Genomic DNA, 22,079 nt, shown 5'->3' with positions numbered 1-22,079 from the left:
CTAGCATTTGTTAATAGATGTTTTTAACCACTAAATACTGAGTTAATCCTCTACCAAACTAAATAAACTGGTTTTGAATGAATGATTCCATTTTGGACCAATGGACACTTTATATATATCTGTATGTACCTTTATTATGAAAGGCAATTAGAAATGTTACTGCTTAACTTCACACCATACATGTTATAAATGGCTCAGGATTCAAATTAGGATTAAATAAAAAAATAGGATTTATTAAAAGAATATAAAGGAATAGAGGTAAGCAAACAGCGCTGGGTGCACCGGGAGTCTCCGCTCCACCAGGACGCACACCAGTTACATCAAGCAGCTGATTTTTATGCACCTAGACTAATACATATTCATTACTACTTCTAAAAAAGTAGATTATTATAATTAGCTTCCGGGGTCCAGTCCCTCCTACTGGAGCATGCGCATCAGTCTCCTCTGGGGGTCTCTAGGGGTCTTTCATGCTGAAGGCTCGTAGTCTTCCTCTCACCCTTTGTACTTACTCGGCACTATTCCAAGTTTATGGAACACTCTCTGTACACTCTCCACAGGTCTTGTCTCCCAACCGTCCTTCAGCTTCTTTTTTCTTCCTCTTAATCTCTTGGCCCCCCCTGGCCAGATACCAAGGATCCACATAGTATCTCATAACAGTCACTAGTTGTTATCAGTTGTTCTGAAACTCCCAGACATCAAACACAAACAGCTTTCTTATTTGACGCTTCACGAGTAATTAAAACATTCTTCCCCAGCCATTCACAGACACATCTATAGCAGTGTTAAGTTAATCTCGAAAAAGACAGGAAAAAAGGCTGTAACTGTTAGAAATAGAAGTCTGGAATAACAAAAGCAAACAGGTTCATAAATTTAAGGAGTGTTTTCTGAAGACATGATAAATTGACTAGAATGAGGGGGAGACTGGGACACACTGCATCTGTGGTTCAAGAACTAAATTGCCAGTGCAGGGCCCAGAGGCAGACAGGATTCAAACAGAATTATTCTTTATGGACACGAATTTATGGACACGAATTGGAATTGTTAAAACATTCCTCACAATACACCAGCTGCAAAACAATTACAATGACTCTAGCAACCACCACTGAACAATAAACCACATCAATTTTGTTTTTGGTTCATCAGGAGACCAGTTGTCAGAGTCCCTTGGGAGGCAGTGCTGAAGGGCAAAGGAGTCCAGGAAGGCTGGACACTCTTCAAGAAGGAAATCCTAAAGGTACAGAAGCAGGCTGTCCCCGTGTGCTGAAAGATGACCTAGTGGGGAAGAAGACCAGCTTAGCTGAACACAGAGCTGTGGCTTGCGATCAGTAAGAAAAAGAGGGTTTATGACTTTTGGAAGAAGGAGCTGACCTCTCAGAGGGACTACAAAGATGTCATGAGGCTGTTCAGGGAGAAAATTAGGAGAGCCTAACTTGAGCTCAATCTGGCTACTGCCACTAAGGACAATAAAAGATGTTTTTATAAATACAGAAACAAGAAAACGAGGACTAAGGAGGATCTCCATCCTTTATTGGATGTGGGGAGAAACATAGTGACAAGAGATGAGGAAAAGGCTGAGGTAATTAATGCGTTCTTTGCCTCAGTCTTTAGTAGTAAGACCAGTTGTTCTCTGGGTACCTGGCACCCTGCGCTGGTAGATAGGAACATAGAGCAGAATTAAGCCCTCATAAGAGGAAATGGTTACAGACTTGCTAGTTCACTTAGATGTACACAAGTCTATAAGGCCAGATGGGATCCACCAGAGGGTAATGAAGGAGTTGATGGAAGGGCTTGCCAAACTGTTTTCCATTATTTATCAGCTGTCCTGGCCAGCAGGGGAGGTCCCATTAGACTGGTGGCTAGCAAATGGGATGCTCACCTACAAGAAGGGCTGGAAAAAGGATCTGGGAAAATACAGACCTGTTGGTCTGCCTCCATGCTGGGGAAGCTCATGGAGCAGATTATCTTGAGAACCATCACACACCACTTACAGGACCACCAGGAGATCAGGCCCAGTCAGCATGGGTTTATAAAAGGCAAGCCCTGCTTGATGAACCTGATCTCCTAGGACAAGATGACATGCTCAGTGGATGAGGGAAAGGGTATGGATGCAGTCTACCCAGACTTCAGTAAGGTTTTAGACAGTGTTTCCCACAGTATTCTCCTGAAGAAGCTGGTGCTCAAGATTTGGATGGGTGTATGTTTCATTGGATTAAAAACTGTCTGGGTGGCTGGGCCCAAACAGCTGTGGTGAATGGAGTTAAATCCAGTTGGAGGCCAGTCACTAGTGGTGTCCCCCAGGGCTCAGTATTGGGGCCACTTCTCTTCAATATCTCATCAATGATCTGCATGATGGGATAGAGTGTACCCTCCGTAAGTTTGCAGATTTATTTAGATTAGATTTTTTTTTTAATAAATTTATTAAAAAATATATATATTTTTATTTGTTAGATTATTTTTTTTTCTGGTGGCTAACAACAGTCACTGAAGGACTGTAGACAGCCAACTAATCTCCAGTACACCCCTCTATCATTCCACCTCCACAAAGGAAGAGTAGGGGGAGAAAATATGATGGGGAAAAAAAAAAAAAAAGGCTCAGAGGTTGAGATAAGGATAAATTAAAGGAAAAAAAAAAAAAAAAAAGAAAAACAATCAATCAAACAAAAACACATAAAGGCTGTGTGGAAGAGAAAGAAAAAACAATTATTCTCTACTTCCCATCAGCAACCAATGCTCAGCCATGTCATAGGAAGTGAGGCCTCAATACACATAGCAGTTGATTGGGAGGACACAACGAGAGCCCCCTCCCTCCTTCCCTTTTCCCAGCTTTTATTGCTAAGTGTGACACCCTATGGTATGGAATATCCCTTTGGTCGGTTTAGGTCAGCTGCTCTAGTGATGTCCCCTCCCCACCTCTTGCTGGCTTACAGAGGGTCAGAGGGAGTCCTGATGCTGTGCCAATATTGCACAGCAATAGCCAAAACACAGGGGTGATACCAGCACTGCTCTAGCTACAAGTGCAGAACACAGCACTGCATGACCTGCTGTGAGGAAAGTTAACTCCATCTCAGCCAGATCCAGTACAAGGACACACGTATTATTATTATTTTTATTACTATTATTAATTTTAATTCTTTAGTTTTCTCAAAATCTTCAGGTTTTTGCATGCTTTTATTCACTAATTTAGAACTAATGATTTCTCTTTTCTTCTTTTGTGCTCTTCTCTTCTCTTTCAGCAGCCTTCTAAAAATGTATCTACTGGCTACATTAATTGGCATCAATTAAACAATTAATTAATACAGTATTAGTCTCCCAACTAACACAGCATCTATATTGATACTTCCTGTTCCCCTTTTAATGTGTCCCTAAAGACTTCCCTGTTCTTCCAATCAGCAACTTCACCTATGTTGCACATACCTGTATTTTCACTTGACAGCATTCAAATGAATTTGTTTGAATGGACCATTTCATCATACTACCTAGATTACACTCTGTTAGTGGCCTTATTTAATCATCATTCATCATTCTTCAAGTCACTCAGATGTTTTTCTGTATTTAATTCTAGCTCATTTAGATCAATATTAAATGATCCCAATATTAAACGATATCAGCATTATTTCTGGTCAACCCTGAGCCCTGCTAGAAATGTAATATTTCATCAAGATCTCAATTACTTTTTGAGATCTTCCAGTCAGCTGTAATCCAAATGACCTGAGAATTGTTGGTACTTCATTTTGCTGCTTTTTAAAGCATGTGACAGGACACTAAAAAAGGTGCCTTTCCATGTTTACCTTCCTCATCCAAGTTTTTAATCACATCCAGGTATACAATAGTAATACAGAACTGTGTATCTGAATTTCATCAGAATATTAGAGCTATTACCACCTGATGCTTGATTAAAAATTTGCCTTATAGAAAAATAAGAAAGAGATTTTTTAGTCATTTTATCAAGCAGGCAAGAGGCTGAGATCTCAAAATGTAATTGTTAATAGAGATTTGTAAATTTGTGGGGCAATATCCCAAGGGACTAGTACTTTGCCAAGTTCTATTCAATAATTTTATCAAGAATGTAGACAACAACATCAAATGTTGTCTGAGTTTGCAGGTGACACAGTGATGAATAGGATAGTAAATAACAGGAGAGGTTGCCCCTACAGAATGATACGAATTGTTCAGTTAAATGGTTACTCTCCAAATAAGCATGTTTTCAAAGAGCTGAAAATAAAGTAATTCATCCAGGGACAATGAATGTTCTAGGTAAAGTATAGGAACACTGTTTTGGAAAACAGTAATTCAGAAGGTACACTAGAGCCATAGTATATGAGTGTCCTAATGCGTTGATCCAATTTTTGGATGTATAGAGAGGAGATTATAGAGTAAGAATATGCCACTGCAAATACAGTTGTTCAGACTATTACCGTACTACTATTTGTCATCTCTTAACTGCATTTAAAGAGGATGTTAGAAAAAAACAACATGATAACTGTAAAGCAAACCTTCTTAACTGAGCCTTTAGGAACTCAATTTATTCTGTGAATCAAAGTGGGGGTTAAAAGGCGATTTGATTCCCATATAGAGATACTTACTTCTACTTGGAAGTGCAATCTGATCATGAAGGAAAAGGAAATATTTCAATCCTGCAGACAAAAACATAACAAGATATGCACATTCAACCTTGAAATGGTGACAATAAATGTAATTAACAACATATCAGGGAAGGTAATAGATGTGCTGTGGTTTTGAGTCTGTGAAATGAGATTAGATATCTTTCTAAAAAACATGCTTTGACTCAGCATCTGAGAAAATTATATACATTATAGACCAAGTGATCACAACGGTCTGCACACAAACACCATGAATCTATTTGTCATCTTAGAAGTGTTGGCAAAGAAAAACAAGGGGTAATCTGCCAGAATTTAATCCTCTCATAGCATTTGGAAATGGCAATATTTTGCTGTATTATGCTGGTTGAGAGTATCTGGAACAATGTGGCAGATCTCCTCCAGCAGGCTCAAGAGGGACCTGTGTTTGGTATGACAACAAAAATAACCAGCTTACTTCTGCAGAGAATGGAGGAATATGATGAGTACTCAGAGCATTGTAGGGTGCATAATATGTTGAAAGAAAACTGGTTATGGGTGATTGAAAAGGTTTCGTGACGTGATGATTCCAGAGGTGTACACTTCTGCCTGACAGTGTGTTTGAAAACCAAATTATAACCAAGAAACAGTTAAGGCATATTACTTTGACTTTGTGGTTTTGGGTGCTTTTTGCTTGTTTGTTTGTTTGTTTGCTTGCTTGTTTGTTCTTGGATTAACTAGCATGAATCTTTTTAAGAAATGAACAGGAACACTTACCAAAAGTAGCTTGCAAATGTGGTTAGTGGCTTTTAGTAGTTATTTGGTAAAAGCCTGAACAACAGTGTGAGAACTTCAGCAGAACAGCTTGTCAAAATTAAACTTTAAGCAGATGGTTCTAAATCACTGGAACTCTACTGCATATGCTGAATGCTCGAACAGTTCTATGAATAACAGAAAGCTGTCCACAAACATGGAGAAAAATAGCAGATGTGTGAGGCTGATGTTACCTGATCTCCATCACATGGAATCCTATCACTGTCAAAAGTGCTGTCTCTTGCTTGCTTCAGAAAGTCTTTTCTAAGTCACAGTTGATGAAGCTGTTCATGAGAAATGCATCGATTTTCAAATACTGTACCTCAGCCTGTTGCTGTGAAAACTGGAAACTTACTTAGACAGACGAACAACAGCTACAATAGTTGCAAAGGACATTTCAAAACCTCTTAACCTCTGATTTAAATGTCAACGTGAAGTGTATGTCTACTTTCAGTTATCTTACCAAATACATTTCACTTCCACAAAACAGATAAGTCCTATTCATAGAAGTTCTATTTCATTAATCTCTGTCTTCTATGTCCCTGTAGGGTTCTACTCCAATGTAGTGGTCAGAAGTAACAATTGTTTTCTTGTTCAGCTTTTGTTTAACATCTCATTCTCTAGAGTCCTGGTCACCTCAGAGAAGGAGACATAAGTTTGGTCCTATTCCCAGTACTGTTCCTTCATTTCATAGCAAACTTAATTACAAAAAATACTGGCTTACAGCAGAACTCCTTCTTTCTGTGATAAGTACTAGAAACTTTGGCCTACAGGGCTCTAGTTTTGAGGATTTTTTTTTTTTTTTAATCAGAGAAGTGAGGGCACCACAGTAATAAGACTATTAATTTCTGATGAGTACAATAGTGTGATAAACTAAAGCAGAAAATGCAGTCTTTGGTTACTGATCTTTCATTCAGTCCATACGTAGGGATCAGTCATACCTGAAGACCTTCAGGCATGAATGCACTTTTTCCATAGTCTTAACTATTTTTATCTATATCACTCAGTATTTGGTATTGGTGGAAACTTTAGGCATCTTTCTACTACATTACTGACTTCAGCGTAGTATGGTGGAAATACTGGTGTTCCACAAAACTGTTGTGTTTTGAATTATAACCCTAAAACTGCTTACAGTGCTTTTCTAAATAATATATAGCAGAATGCAGATGAGGAAAACATGATACTATTTGTAAAGTGTAAGAACATGACAAAAAGTATACTTTCACCATATTCCAAGAATACATATATCAAATGAGATACCTTGATATTCTTAGTTTATATAATCATACCTTTAGTTTGAGGCATAATGGAAGCCTATGCAAAGTGAGAAGAAAAACAAAAACAAAAACAAACAAAAAAAACCACAAAACATTATTTTGGCTATGTTTGCCTAAGACTTTTAATGTGGTACCCTTCCAAGTCATTTTGGTATGCGGACTCTGATCCTAAACTGGCAGATTGACTAATACCTTCAGAGTCCAAAGGTATCTTTTATTTGAAGCTCAGAAGTCCAAGCCAAAGACTAAGAACAAAGTGCATTTTTAACATACCAGGTGATTTAACATCACTAGTTAGGCTGTCATCCTAGAACTGCAAATTAGGATCTTCTGAGAAGTAATGTTTTTGGTTTGGGGTATTTTTTTTTTTTTTTTGGAGTTAATAGAATGTGTTGTGACGCTGAACCCTCTGTTTAGGTCATTAGGGGCTTTCAAAGGTTAGGGGTCTCCAGGTAAAGCATGAAGATCCTATTTTCTCCATTTTTTTTTTAAATGCAATATGTGAAATGTCTACTGAAACTAACAGAGTTCTCTAGTTCTACTGATGACAGTTGCTGGATTTGTTCATTCTTTCAGATTGTATCAGTAAGAAGCCTTTTTTCCTTTTTTATTTTTATTTTTATTTATTTGATTATTTATTACCTAAAAAGGGAACTATTATATTTTTTGGTGCTTGAGAATTTGGGTGAATGTTCTGAGTATAACTAAAATGTCATTTCATTATTCTGAGTTCAACAGCCTCAGAACACAAGAAATGATACAGTGTAGGCTTCTGTTGGAAAGTAAAAGCTTCAAACAATATCATTAGGTTTCCAGAAGCTTTAGTCCATGATTTGCATAATGTTATGGTACCATGAATAAGGTACAAGAAAGATTGTCAGTTATTTGGATACTGGTAAACTAGGTTGTGCCATTTCTTTCCTTCTCTCTTATTTTGTAGAGGAAAATCTAAAGAAAGGGACAATTACCTTTTCGTCTTGAAGACAGTTAAATATAGGTGCCTTTGTATAGTTATCTAAAGAACTACGTAGCTAAGCCCCCGTTACAATCAGTGGAGATCTGATCCACTGACATTTAGTCAGTAACCAACAAGGCTGACCTCAGTTAACACCCCAGGGCATACAAAGAGGTTCATGATGCCCATGGTCTGAACTTTTGGGTAGACCTGTGCGGTGTCAAGAGTTGGACTTGATGATCCTTAATGGTCCCTTCCAACTCAGGATATTCTATGATTCTATGATTCTATGTGTGTGGGGTAGCTGAACTGAACTCCACAAATGTCCATCTGACTCATTCTCCAGATTTCATAGATTTTATTTATCTCTGACCATGCCCAACTTTTCTCTTGTGGGCTAGCTTAACTCCCTCCTCAGCAGATTTCAGATAATTTTTACCTCTGGCCTTTCTCACAATTTATAGATAGTAGTATATTATATATATAGTAGTATATACAGTAATATATTAACCTCTGCTTGTTTAAATGACAGCAGCTTCACTGGTACTGCTCAGGATCTTTGATGAGAATCTTGACCACATAATTCTGTACCTCACTTTAGATCATGAAAGGAAATTCCTGTCTGATAGTTCTAAATCCAACAAGGTACGATCTTATATTACATTTTATATACATACATGTATTCCTATATAGATTTTATCACCAAACTCTCTGAATGACTTCTAATGTGTATTAAGAAAAGTAACTAACATCTCAGTCATGACCTCTCTCGTTTTCTACTCCCTGTGTGCAGTGTGTGGTTTTTGTTTCAGTGAACATCGGATTTTTTTCTTTATTTAATTACATTACTTTTATGAATTTCTATTAATAATGACCGTCAAAGAAATATACCTGGTAACTGCAGTACAAAATAATCAGGTATAAGACAGTTACTGATCCCTGAAAAAGTAGTCCCACAAAAAGCCCCTCTCAAGAACAAGTGAGCATTTCCTAACTGTAGGAAGTTTACTATGCCAGTGAAATAAAATTGTTGGCCAACATTTCCAGCCCACAACTTAATCATTTTATATATATATACTTGGTCCACAAGAAAAAAAATATAATTTTAAGCTTGATTTATTATTCTTAAAAGCAGGAACAGCTGTGACAAGTGAGTTTGCAGCACCTGAGTGTGTCAAGGGAATTAATAAGGGAACTGATCTATAACTCCACGGTCAGAGAGCTTGAGGACAGATGTGGCTGCAGGTACTCTAGTCTAACTTCATTTGTAGTAGAGACCATATAATGCTTTTGTTGCCCTCTAGTGACTTCAGTAACTGTTGGTTAATTAAAATAGGAGGAGGTTGAGGCACTACCCTGTCTTTCAAAGAATCAGATCCTATTTTCTTTACTGAGGCCCATTTTTGTTCAGCTTATCCTCTAATAACTATTGAGCTACCTGCCTGTTTGAAGCTGAATTTGTCTGGAGACTGAAACTCCCAACAATATTAATGTAAGAATTGGCCTCTGTGTATTGGAGGAAGACACTGTTAATGCTTCTACTGGAGGAAAGGCTGCTGTGTAAATTTGTCCAGGCAGCAAGGAAGGTGAGGAGGGGGAGGTCACATCCACCAAACTGCCATGGCCTAGCTTGAATTGTAGTGCTTTACAACTAACTTTATCCACCTCTGAAATTGCTTCAGAAGATACCTAAAGTATATGAGAACCAGATGTAGATGCTTAAAGTTTCTTGTAAAGTCTATAAAGAAACAACTACATTGTCTTGTCCTGCACAAGCCCAGACTGTTAAAGGAAGACAGAGGCACCTAAGTGAACCTTTGAAGGTATCTTGGGTGATTTGCTTCTTTCTGCTAGAAGTCTCACTGAATTCTCCTCCCTCCCTGGTTCATGATCTTATATTTTCAGTGAAGTAAGGCCTGAACTGGGCACATGAAATGGTGCGTAAAATTTCGCCGTGAAGAATCTGGAAAGGAGAGGAATGTTATGAGAGTTGCAGAACAGAAGTTCCAATCATGCCTTACATTCTTTAAACACCAAATACATCAGCCCTGAGGAAACAGAAAATCTGGTTCCTGACCAGTAACTTCAGTATAAATGTTTCTAATTATCTTCTCTTTAGAGTGTGATAATGACAAAGACTTTGGGAGTGATGTTTAAGAAATATTGCATAAAAGCATTTCTTTTGTTTCTGTATCCTTCCTGACTTAATTACAATGCTAATTCATTAGTCGATATTTGTTCAGTGTTTTGAAAATGTGACTGGATATATTGGAAAAAGCAGCAACCATTTGCACCTGTCTTTGATTCTATGTGAATGAAGACTATTCTCCTGAAAATTTGTGGCAAATTTTCCATTTACTTTGGAATTTTGTTATCCAGAATGCTAGGGCTATAAAATACCTATGTCTGGATATTGTGAAGATTATACCAGAGAGTCAGATAAGACTGAATTGACTTATACTGAGGAGAAATCTCCATTTATTTTACGGTTATGATCATTCAAATCTGGACAGCTTCCTTCATGGTAGCAGAGTTAGATGTAACCTAAGGGGTTACATCTAGTCTTCTCCAATTAAATTTCAGCTGGTACTACCTGGTGAAGTCTGGGAGCTTTAGGGATATGTTTTCTCAGTCAGTAATGTGCTTGATTTGTCTGCTAATGAATAAGAAGTAGATGATAGACTATCCTAATATCTTATGGTCAGTTTTTCCTTGAAGTGGAGTGGTAGGAGAGATTTGCTAAAGAAACTTCTTAAATTTGACAGTTTTTCAAATTATTTTTTCATTGTGTACCAATAGCAGAGGGAATTAATTGTGATAAAATGATTCCAATACTGTTTGAAGTTTCCTGGTCTGTTTGACTTAAAATGGCTTAACAAAGTTTCTGGTATACCATGCCTGAACATGGTAATGATAAGATATGTGTCAATTCATAAAAGACTGGAAACCTCTAATGGGAATAAAGTCAAGTTGAACAACTTAATTTATTTGCTTCTTAACAACTTCATCAAGATCCCTAGGATTGCTCTTCTACCAGAGCTTTCAGATGTAGAACTCAAGGTATATGTGGCACCAACAAGATTCATGAACAGGTGCAGCTGCACAGTTGTGACTTCAGTATGTCAGCGATGTTCAGACTTTGGCATTATTCATTCTTCACAGTGTGTTGGAGTAACTAACTTTGTACCTAGCAGAAAGTATCGATAACATGAGTATTGATAATAGCTAACTTTTTTTTTGAGAACAGCCTAAAAACCATAAAAGGAAATCCCTATGTCTTAAAAACTATGCTAACACTAGCTAATGAAGAATCATTGTCTCCAACTGTTATTAAACAGCTAGTTAAATAGCTATAAACACATAGAAGTTTTCTTGTGCTCTGCTCAGCCATATTTATGTACATACTCTGAGTCCTGTCTTTAAAAGGTGACCAACAAACTCTGAGTTATAATAACTCAGGAGCTTAGGGATATGGTTTAGTGGGGACTGTTTGTGTTAGGTCAGAGGTTGGACTTGATGATCTTGAGGTCTCTTCCAACCTAGAAATTCTGTGATCTCAGCTTCCATTCAGTCTCATAACAAACAAAACATAAGTACTTATAAACAATATTATTTGGGGGTGAATGCTTTTTGAGAGTTTACGTTATTGGATTGGATTTGTTATTTTCAGAAGCTAGTTGGCATATAACTCTATGGGTTTAGTTCCAGCATGTCACAAGCTGTTTTCATTGACAAAATCTTCACACTGGCAATAACATATCTAAGTGTGTTTACCCTGTCTTGGTGCTGGCCTGCCATGCAAATCAGTAAATTAAGAAAATACAAGCATTCCTGTGCAGCATTTTTTTAGTTTGTTCTCTAACTACCAATGCAATTCCATTGTTAAAAAATTATTATTTTTATTATTTTATTAATGTGACTATATGAGCCTAGATCTCTAAGAGAGTCCACTAGATCTTCCAGTCTCTGCAGGAGAGTGCATTAGGGTTGCAGACATTTATACAAAGACTCTTAAGGTTTCTTCATGGTGTAGCACAGTACTTACTGCAGCTATACTACTTATTTTTTTGTTGCTCCCTTTTCAAAACAATGGACTCCCCTGTTAGCTTAGAGTTGTCTTCAACTTTAGCTTTTTGCTTGATAGATCTTTATATGCAATGCAATACCTGGATCAAAGTGAACAAATGGAGCTGCAATTTTTTGTTCTGGAAGAGGTATCTGGAAAGTACAAAACCTTTTTAAATTCACACTTGATTCCTTTCAAGAAAGAAAATTCTAGTCATCCATATTTTGTCTGGGAGTCTTAGTCACTGAAGTACGAAAGTGGTGAGGGTCTTGCTCTGCCTCCCTCTGACAGAAAGCAGCAGGAACAGGTATATTTGTTTGCCAGGCATTCATTTGGGCCTTCTCATAAAGCTTTAAGAAGGACTCTTAAATCTTTAGGAAGACAGAGGGAAGGATAAGATGTCTAGAGGTTTTGAAAAATCTTACATATGAGGTGTTCCATATGCACTTTGTGTTCCACATGAGAAAATTCCAGCTTTTCCCAGAACAGAATTAAAAACACTCAGTTAAAATTAATATATAATCTGGGGTACCAATGATGTTTAGCTATTTCCAGGGTAGACAACAGCTTAGCAGGGATTTGGAAATTGTAATTTTTTTGACTTAGTATCCCAAAGTGAGATCTAAGTGGGACTTTGAAGCATAGGCAGTACATAAATCTTTTTTCTGTTGTTGTTCTGGATTTAGTCTTTCTTCCTAGGAGATTGGACTGATATTACGATACCATATCCAACATTAATCAAGTGGTAATAGCTTTCAGTTGTTAATGATCTGTGAGGGATGAAAGGCTGTTTGATGTTTCCTATTATTTATTTTTGCCTTTTTCCAAAGATCTGTCCTGTGTTTTTAAATGTGGCACCAGAGCATCAACTTCAAGTATTTTGTACCATCTACTCCCATCAGATATTTGTTTTGAAATTGTTCTGCACATTGATTTACATGTTGTTCACGGATGAAAGCATGGCTCTTTAGATGACAAATGAACACTCTGATTTCTTATGATCCAAAATGGATTGAAGCTCCCAGCCCTCTAAGCTGGATCTTGCCAGCTAGCACAGTGCATGGCACAGTGCTGAAAATGCTTTCTTGACTATGCCAACTACAAAAGAAATACTTAAGAACTGAGCAAATTATTTCCCTGGTTAACTCAAAGAATATGAGTTCAGAGTAACAGATCTGTTTCAAGACAAACTTCTATCTTTGAAATGAGAATTTGATAGATCAAGCAAGTGGAGTTTTGCCTGAATTTGATCACATCCTTCCTTATTCTTGCTTCTGAGCTGGTATATGGTAGGGTAAATATTCACTACAGTTAACATTCAATAAAATGCTGGTTTTGACTACTAGAATTGCAGACCACTCAGTCTCTCCCCTGAGAATGCCATGGCCTTTACTGAAACTGGGTAGAAGAGCTGACCAATACTTTTGCAGGCATTTGGTTGTTATTTCCTACAAAGCACAAATGGAGCAGTAATGGCTAAAGTGAATCACTACTTGCAAAGAGTTACTCATTCTTGTGGATTGCTCAGAAAGTGTGGGTGTTTAGATCTTAAACTTAGGATGAAGAAGTCAGGCAAGCAGGAACACAGGAACCATGGGAACAGCTGGGAGTAAATCTAAACATGTATTTTAAAAAGCTGCAGGTGGGCTTCATGAGCAGGTGTAAAAATTATTACTGTGGGGCTGAAATGTCTGTTCTGGGAAAGCAGTGAATGTTTTGATATTAGCCTGTGTGTATGAAGGGGAAATAGCAATTTAGACATAAGAGACTATAGTTAAGCAGGTGGAAAAATCTATTCCTAAAATTAAAAAAGGAGAAAGATCCAAACATATACAGACCATAGGTCTGAAATCATAGTAAGATTTAGGATATAAAATGACTGAGGTAGGGAAACATATATATGAAGTTTCCAAATAATAAATGGGCTTTATTTTAACTGTGAAAGCTCCTTTATATTAATATTTTTGCAGTACTATACATTTGACCTATTCTAGTTTATAGTTCTCTTTTTTTTTTTTTTCATGTTGTTGTTTGTTTCTGCTTTTTGTTTGGTTTTTGTTTTGTTTTGTTACTCATTTCCAGACTAAAAGGTGTCCATCATCCTATCAGCTATATATAAGTAGCAGTTGTTGAAATGAGTGGGACTTGCAACAGGTATGGGCACTGCTTGCAAATGTTCAAGTGTTCTCTTTCCCTTCTGGGAAATGTAATATTTAATATGCACACAAATATGAACTTTCAGGAACTAATAAAAGGAAAATGCCTCAGGTTAGTAAACTTACTAAAATATATTTCTCTAACTGTTTTCTGCATATGTGATGCACTTTTGGGTAACTTGAGTTTCTCCATCATACTACACAATGCCTTGGAATGACTTCTTTTAGGGGCTCATTGGTCTATGAAATCAATTTGGCTGTCTCAGCAGGTGACAGATGTCTACACCACACAAAAAAGCATGTCTGCACTGCTGGCACCAGCATTCTACCTTTGGCCACACTCCTAAAGCACAGGCCAATCAATGAATCAGATGTGGGTGATGAACTGTCCTAATGGCTTACATAGGTCAGGTTTGAGGCTCATTACCACGAAAACTTTCACTGACAGTGTTTGCACTTTTAGCATTTTCTTCAAGAGAAAGATCACTCCAGAAAATAGAATATGTTCTTCAAGGCCATGCAGCATAATCCTCAACATGCAGCCTCATTGGGAAATGGAAATCTCTTAAGTGGAATTTCAATAGCTGAATGTTTCCTTAAAAAAATAAGGAATCTTAAGGAAGAGCAACATAAGAACAGTGGACTTTGGTTGTGTCATATATGGAGTGGTAATACGTGTCGAGAAGATGGTTGATATTAATCAAGAAGGGGGAGATTTGGGAGTGTGGCCATGGGGGTCGGAAAGCCCCGTGGCTAATGATAACATTAGACTCTTAACGATGAGACTATCAGGAATGTAAAAGAGTTTAGAGGGAACAAAGAAGGGTGCTTCCGGAGACTCCATTCAGTCTCAGGATTCTTGTTCTCCAGGTGGTTCTCTTGTTCTCCAGCCATGGATGTCTCCAGGCATGGATGTTTCTGGGTGTTTGCTGTTGTTGTTATATTCAAAGTTGTTTGACCAGTGAAAAGTTGTTTTGAAAAGAGCTGCTATGGGGTGAAGGGTAAAAGAGGGGAGCCTGTCCTCAAGATAAAAAAAAAAAAGGTAACACGATGTGATGAAGTCATGTCATCAATAAAGAAGCAGAAAGAAGGAATGAAAAGGAACAGGCTAGCAGAACAGAGACCAGGACGGGAACAGACACATTGATCACCTCATGAAGACAGGTTCAGCCAAACTCAGCAAACCGCTCAAAGAAGCTCGTACTGAAAGTCACTGGAAATAGGCGCACCGGAGCTGGAAAGAAGCTAAAGCTGAGAGAAGCGGACCCGTGCACCTAACTGCCCCTCACTGGTAAGCAGCTGCTCATTATGGGGTATCATACATCCTTGGAAACAAAGACTATCCTGGTAACCTGACAGCTTATTCTCCATATTAACAATCAGACAGTTTATGATCCTGAAATATGGGACCAAGTTGAGGTCAAGGTGTGGGACTCTGCAACTAAAAACGACAAGTTGCGGGGGGATTCAGGGTGCTCAGCACCTGGCGAGCAGTCTCTGAGGCCTTAAAGAGCCATGTGGGGCCACAGTCAGACACGTGTGGTTTGCCAGACAGTGAGGGAGCGGCGGGCTCATTCACTGATCCGACTGCTATGCCATCGGTCCCTCTGCTGCTACAGCCATCGAAGGCTTTTGCTGTTTTGCCCCCTGGTGACCTGGATGTACCTTTTGACCCAGGACTATTGGCCTTGAAAAGGAGATGGATGTGCTTTCCTTCAATCCAAGAAGAACGGGATACATAAGGCCCAAAGACCGAGTTGCTTGACAATCTAAAGCAAGACATATTTTTCAAAAGGAATGGAAAATGGAGACTTATTTGTAATTAAGAAAAGGAATGGAAGATGGAGACTGTTAATTTATGGAACTTAAAGGATTGTTTGTTGCCTTTTCTGATTGTATAGGCATACTTGGGTTTAGTATGTAAAAGCAATGTTCTGTATATTTAGAATGTTTGATGTTTGTGTGTGCCTGTTGGTGGAGCGTAGACTCCCCGCACACCCAGCGCTGTTTACTTGCCTTTTATACCTTTTAAAAATATTTCTTTTATAAATATTACTAAGTTCAGACTGAGTAAAGACTTCATTTATAACAGTTGCATACAGTGCAGAATTTATATCAGCTTGTGAAGTAAATCCTCTTTTTCTGAAAAAGAAAAAAATAATAAAAAAATAAAGTTGCAATTTAGAAAGATTGTTTTTCTGTGCTGAGAGAATACGTATTCCAAGACCTGGAGCTATTTTTTCTCTGTGTGCAAGGCAACCAATTTTGAACCTTACCAACAAACGTTATTAAAACATCAAGTTCTCATACACCTAGGATCCTTTAAATGACTTTTATGATCTCTCCTCTCCACTAGAATCAATGAACATAACAAATTTGATGTTTGCTTTAGATGTTAAGAAACTTAATACTTTTCTGAACTCCACAGCTACAAAAACAAACTGACATCTCTATTTTTGTGGTCCATAGCATTAGGAGCCTTAGGATTAGTCTGTGCAAATTTTATCTGATCTCTCTAGGGTAGCAAAACTAAAGGTTTAATAGTTATTCTAATAGCAAACAACAAGCAAGTCATCAGCTGCAGATGAAGAATCCTAGATATTTATTTATTTATTTATTTATTTACTAGGATTCCCAAGACTAAGGAATGCAAATAAAATGATTTAGAGGGAGAACACCCTAACAGTATCCTATTTGCAAATGTAATCATTAAAAGGGGAAACTAAATGAGGAACAATTGCAAGCCCTCAGACACTTAAATGTATAAACAGATATGTCTTTTCCAGAGACCCACAACGAATAAGGCTAATTATTCACTGTAACAGTAACTTTTGATGCAAATATTTTATGTCTTTCTGGTTGTGCTTGGTTTACCATCTGAAAGGACTCCCCTTTTTTAATCCCACTTCTTACCCTATTATGCATTTTTATCTCTTTTGGAAGATGTGTAACACATCTTATAAAAGAAACAAATGAACAAACATATAAACAAAAAACACAAGCATAAACAACGGTGTAAGCAACAACAGTAAAAGATACCCATTAACTGCTGGCCAGCAGATTATTCATCTTGGTTGTGTAAATCCAAGGTTCAAGTCCCTCTTCAACCAGTAACAGATTTGGATCTCATAGGGCAAGAGAATGACTAAGCTATATTATCAATGTGGGATACATTATTAAATATTAATTTGACTATTAGGTTTACTCTGTCTCTACACGTTTTTTGAATCCCCATGTATCTGAGCAAACTAAACTGAAGAAAACTGAATTTTATAACAGCTCTTTTTTTTTTTTCTTTTTTTTTTTTTTCCTGAAATAAATATTGTTAGACAACAGTGACTAGTAATACTGTATATGTTCCTGAAAAGTATATGGCTCAACAGTGTAGATGCTTTCTCCATTACTTTTTGGTTTTGTACCAAGTTTGGCTATTTTTCCAACAGGTGTGTATTTTGTTAGGCAAAAATTATTTACAATAACTAATTAAAGATATTTCTGTTGCTCCTGTTTGAGGGCCAGAAATATGTCCTTATAGTATCCCCTACCATACAAGTTTACATAAAATAAAATACAGTTTTCTAATGATGACTGATTATTTTAAACAGTAATATCTTGCTCATGCAAGCTCCGTGCACGTCCTCTCAATGCATAAGAAACCATTAAAGTCCACATTAAGGGTATCCTTAACATTGAGGGTGTCCATCCATACAGAAAAGCCTGCATTATCCAAGCCCCATACATTTTCTCGTTTCTTTGTTGCTGTGATACCTCTTGCACATCCAGTCAGAGGTGAAAGGTAGGCTGGGATAGGTGAAGGCCTTCAGGATTTTTCAAGTCTTATTGATAGATAGATGGTAAGTAAAAACAAACTATGTTAGACAGTGTTTAAATGTCAACTACAACAGATCCTCCTAACACAACCATGCAAGGCTTTAATCATTCATTAAATAATTAACCATATTGTTTACCACTTTATTTTTCAAAATGCATATTACATTAGTGTCTATATTTTTTTTTTTCAGATATTCTGTAAATTGAAAAGCTTGGCTAATAAGGTTGTGATGACAAAATTGACAAGGGTATCAATTTTGTTTTTCATGTTTTTTGAATTAAAATATTGTTAAATTGCATAAAAATATGGCTGCATTATATCAAGATTATCTTGAAGCCAAAATCTATGCCATGAAAAGGCAGAAATTACTTAAAGCATTTATGAAAGGGTGTTTCCACTCTTGTGGCAGATTGTGAACCTGTGCAATAAGCTCAGTCATATAACCAGGCTATGGGTGTGCTGAATCACTGTTTTGCTGAACGTACCTCTGATTTTGCTAAAGTTGGCTTTGGTAGTTACATGCTTCCCACAATACACTTGCTGCTATGCAGCAGCTGATTTTTTTTTGTTGTCAATTAGTGAGAGCATGTATGACACAGGTTTAGGATTTGCCATCTGTGCGGAAATCTAAAATTTTACATTTTTTAATCCCTTTTCTAAAACTGTTAGTTGAAGTAAGAAAATTTAATTTAGAACAACGCGTGTCAGTCGAGTAGTTGCATTCAAAACTTGGTATCTTTGATATTTTATAAATTCTTGGCATAAATAAATAAATAAACTACATTTGTATTCAATTAAAAATGAAACAACATTTTTTACTTTGGAAACTCAAAAAAATGTAGAAATATTTGAAGATAATCTTCAGTAAAAATGAATTTGGTATGTGAGGGTATTCAGACTAACATTATTTGTCTCTGCTGCTTGACAGGTCAAAATAGAAAAATATTTTAAAAGTCTTCAAAACTCCTTGTTTATAGATGCATGGTTTACATTATATTCCTATGAATCATATTGGTTATGACTCCAGGGGAACAGAAATCTAGAGAAAATCACTCTGTTCAATATATTTAAAAACATATTTAAATGGCTTACTTTCCAAATATTGACTGACTTAATTTCCTAATGGTCTGCTAAGACCTTTGGATAAGCCTATAAAATAAAAACCAGCAGGCTTGGAAACTGTGTGCAGTTTAGGCTGTCTGTATATGGCATACGGTTTATGATAAGCTATTATTGAACTTCATAACTTACATGAATCTTTAATAAAATAATATATAATCTAAGATACAGTAGCAGACAGCTTGAGAGAAGAGATGAGAAAATGAGAAGCCTGCTGTGTTAGACTGGAAGGCACATTTTTGCAATCTAGCTAAATCTGATGAGCATGTGACAGTGCTGCCAAGCCCCAAAACAAACAAACAAACAAACAAACAAAAACCTCTTAAGGCTTACCCTCAAACTTTCACATTTGTATTTTTGAACACTACTGTGGGGTGATAACAACCTCCCTGCAAGCAAATCATCTCAAGTTCATTACCTGTTTTCCTAAAGATAAATATTGACCAGTACAGTGAATGTACTTCAACATTTCATTTGTACTTCAGGTACTTCAACAGTTAATTTGATCCTTAGTGTATAGTAGAGCACTTTAGGTAGGAAGAATATTATAGTAATTACATCAAGATTTTCTATGTGCAAAGTATTTCTTTCCAAACATCAACCCCTTACTCTCCAGTCTTTCTTAAGTGGTAATATCTTATGGAGAGCTCGTAGTCTCAGTGATCAATAAATGTGTTTTCCCACATAGCTAGATTGTGCCTTGTCCAGCACAGTGTATATTATCAATAATTAAGAGATGACAATATTACAGATATTGTCAAAAAGAGTGATTTTAAACACTTAGCTGTCTGACTGTAGCAGCCAGAATCCTTGGGCAAGATCCAATGAGAGTTGTATACAGATCTTTTGGGAAGGTAAACTATGTTGTTGAAAACATCTTGGAGGATATTTTTACCTTTTTTTTGTTGACAGGCTCTTAAATCATCCCACCAAATTTTTGATATTTGAATTTGTCTTTCCCCCTTTCTCCAAACCTTATGTTTCACTTGTACATTTTCTAGGTAGCTCTGCTGTCAAATAAAGTACTTATTTCTCCCAGAGGTTTGTGATTTAGCTTAGGAGAACTTAAGAGAAGCTAAAATGGTTGTGCCACCAACTGGAGGAGACAAAGCAGAAATATTAACATATGTAGCTAATTAGCACCTCATTTAGATCAATTATAGGCCTGAACCTTAAGTCAATTCAACGATTTCCATTAATTTCAAAGAACATTAGATGAAGCCCTATGTGACAGGTTCAAGTAGCTCTTAAAACTTATATCAACAAAAAGTAACATAAATGATATGACATATGTTTTTTCTGACCTCCTGCCTAGCCATATCTTTTTAAAAGAAGGATAATTCCTAGTATGATCATCCTCTGTTGTTAATTATTTAACTACTAAACCATTGCATGTTTTTCATAGCAGTTCATGCCAGAGATGTTCTAAGTTTAAGGCATATCACATTTCTCTTTTGTACTGAGCAGTCTGAATGACATGGCTTAACATAACTAGAATGATATCCTGAAAACTGCTTTTCTTGGTCACATCCTACAGATGATGCTCAGTTTTTCATATGCATAAAAAGAGGCATTTAGGAAGAAAAAAGTCATACCCAGTATTAGAGTTCACAATATATATATATAAACCAATAAATAAATACCCTGTATCTGATGCAGAATTCCACTGAGCTGGATGCAGATTCCAAGGAAGATGGGGAGTATTATGAGCAATATTAAACTGAGTGGATAGAGCTGATGCGGTCTACGTGTTTTTCTCTCTCTCTGTCTCTCTCTCTTTTTTTTTTTTTTTTGTGTCTATTCATCTGCTAGAGAAAATCTTCACAGCTGGGGTAGCAAAGGAAGTAATGTGCATCATCCTGGTGCACAGCCTGGACTGTATATGCCAGCAACATGTAAAACAGGTTTATTCTGGTGTATGAACTGGGGAAGCCTATGCATATCCTGATAAAACTTTGGGAATGCAAGATGCTAATATTTGCTGCTAACAATAAATAAATAAATAAATAAATAAATAAATAAATAAATAAATAAGCCTACTCCTATTAGGTGTTTGCAGCTGCTGTTCTCTTGTTCTCTCACTGGCCCTGTGTATTATGTACAGCTGCCCACCTATTTGTTGAAAGGAAGTTGGCCACTAGTTTATCAGTGAAAGTGGCTGCTGCTGCTGCTACTGAATAGCCTCTAATGCTGGTCTGTGTCAAAGCAGCACATCTGAGTCCTTCAAAATTAACTTCAGTTGTTGGATAAAACTGTACTGTAGACAGCCTAATGACAAAGATGCCCTCCTCCCTCTCCAAAACAGCAAAACAAGGCAGAAAATAAACAACCTCTGATTTGTTTATGGGCTTACAGAGCTAAGCACAGGCAATATTTTCTAGACAACCCTACCCACACACATACTTCTAAACATGTGTGTCCATACTGAATGGCACACACACACGGAGGACAAAACTATTAAATGCAATGTTTAGAAATGCTGTCACACTTTCAGGGTCTCTGTTCACCAAATGGAATTATTTCTCTCAGTGGGATCTGCCTGTTTAATGATGTTATGCAGCAGAAGTCTGTTTTGATGATGAAACGAGGAATGTAAGGATCAACTTTACCTTTAGGAAGTAGTGAGAATCAGAATGTATATGCCTTTTGATAAAGTGAATTTTGTAATTGTAAAATGTTTGATTAATTGAACAGCATATATTTTGTCAAGGAAATTACCTTTCAGCAATGAACTTTCTGACTGCTAATATTTCCATAGCTAAGACAGTCCTTTCCAACTTACTTTAATTAGCTTTTACTTTCTTCATTTTTAAAGGAATAATATCCTTATAATATCCTTTTGTTTATTTGGTTGTTTGGTTTGGTTTGGTTTGGTTTGGTTTTTCTAATCCCTTACCTACAATATCGCCTTAACCTAGTGGGATTGCACATTATCTCTGCTAAAGCTGTAAATGCTCTTTCTCTCTCTGCTGGCACTTGCAAAGGGCATCTTTTCAGAACTGTCTCACTTTCTGGGTTATGCATCGCTTGGTACAGCCATGTGCAGGAGTGCAGAAATTACACCTCCCTGAAGGCCTCCAGCAAGTAGCAAGATGCCTTCCTTCTTCTGTGAAACAGCAAAACAAAGTGGAGACAGCACACCATGTTGTGGGATTCCTGGGCTCAGAGTCACATACTTGGACACAAGATGCAGTCACTCGGTTCAGTCTCCCTTTCCTAGTTTACTGTGGTACTTTTAAGCATGATGGAAATGTACTTCATCATTCTATTAATTTTGAAGACCA

General features: G+C 37.0%; 1 long non-coding RNA gene across 2 annotated transcripts in view; it reads left to right on the top strand.

The window, feature by feature from the left end:
* Positions 1-22,079, top strand: part of LOC137854675 (uncharacterized) — a 139,273-nt gene that overhangs the window by 49,743 nt on the left and 67,451 nt on the right. Inside the window, exon 2 of one of the 2 annotated variants that reach the window (XR_011095328.1) lies at positions 1,144-1,234. The exons of the other annotated variant lie outside the window; for it this stretch is intronic. This is a non-coding gene — a long non-coding RNA (uncharacterized lncRNA). The remainder of the gene's footprint in view (positions 1-1,143; positions 1,235-22,079) is intronic. 2 annotated transcript variants of the gene reach the window in all.

This window comes from Anas acuta, chromosome 3, assembly GCF_963932015.1.
Source record: "Anas acuta chromosome 3, bAnaAcu1.1, whole genome shotgun sequence".
Lineage (NCBI taxonomy): Eukaryota > Metazoa > Chordata > Aves > Anseriformes > Anatidae > Anas > Anas acuta.
The sequence above is the reverse complement of the archived record's forward strand: the minus strand, read 5'-3'. Positions and strand labels throughout refer to the sequence as shown.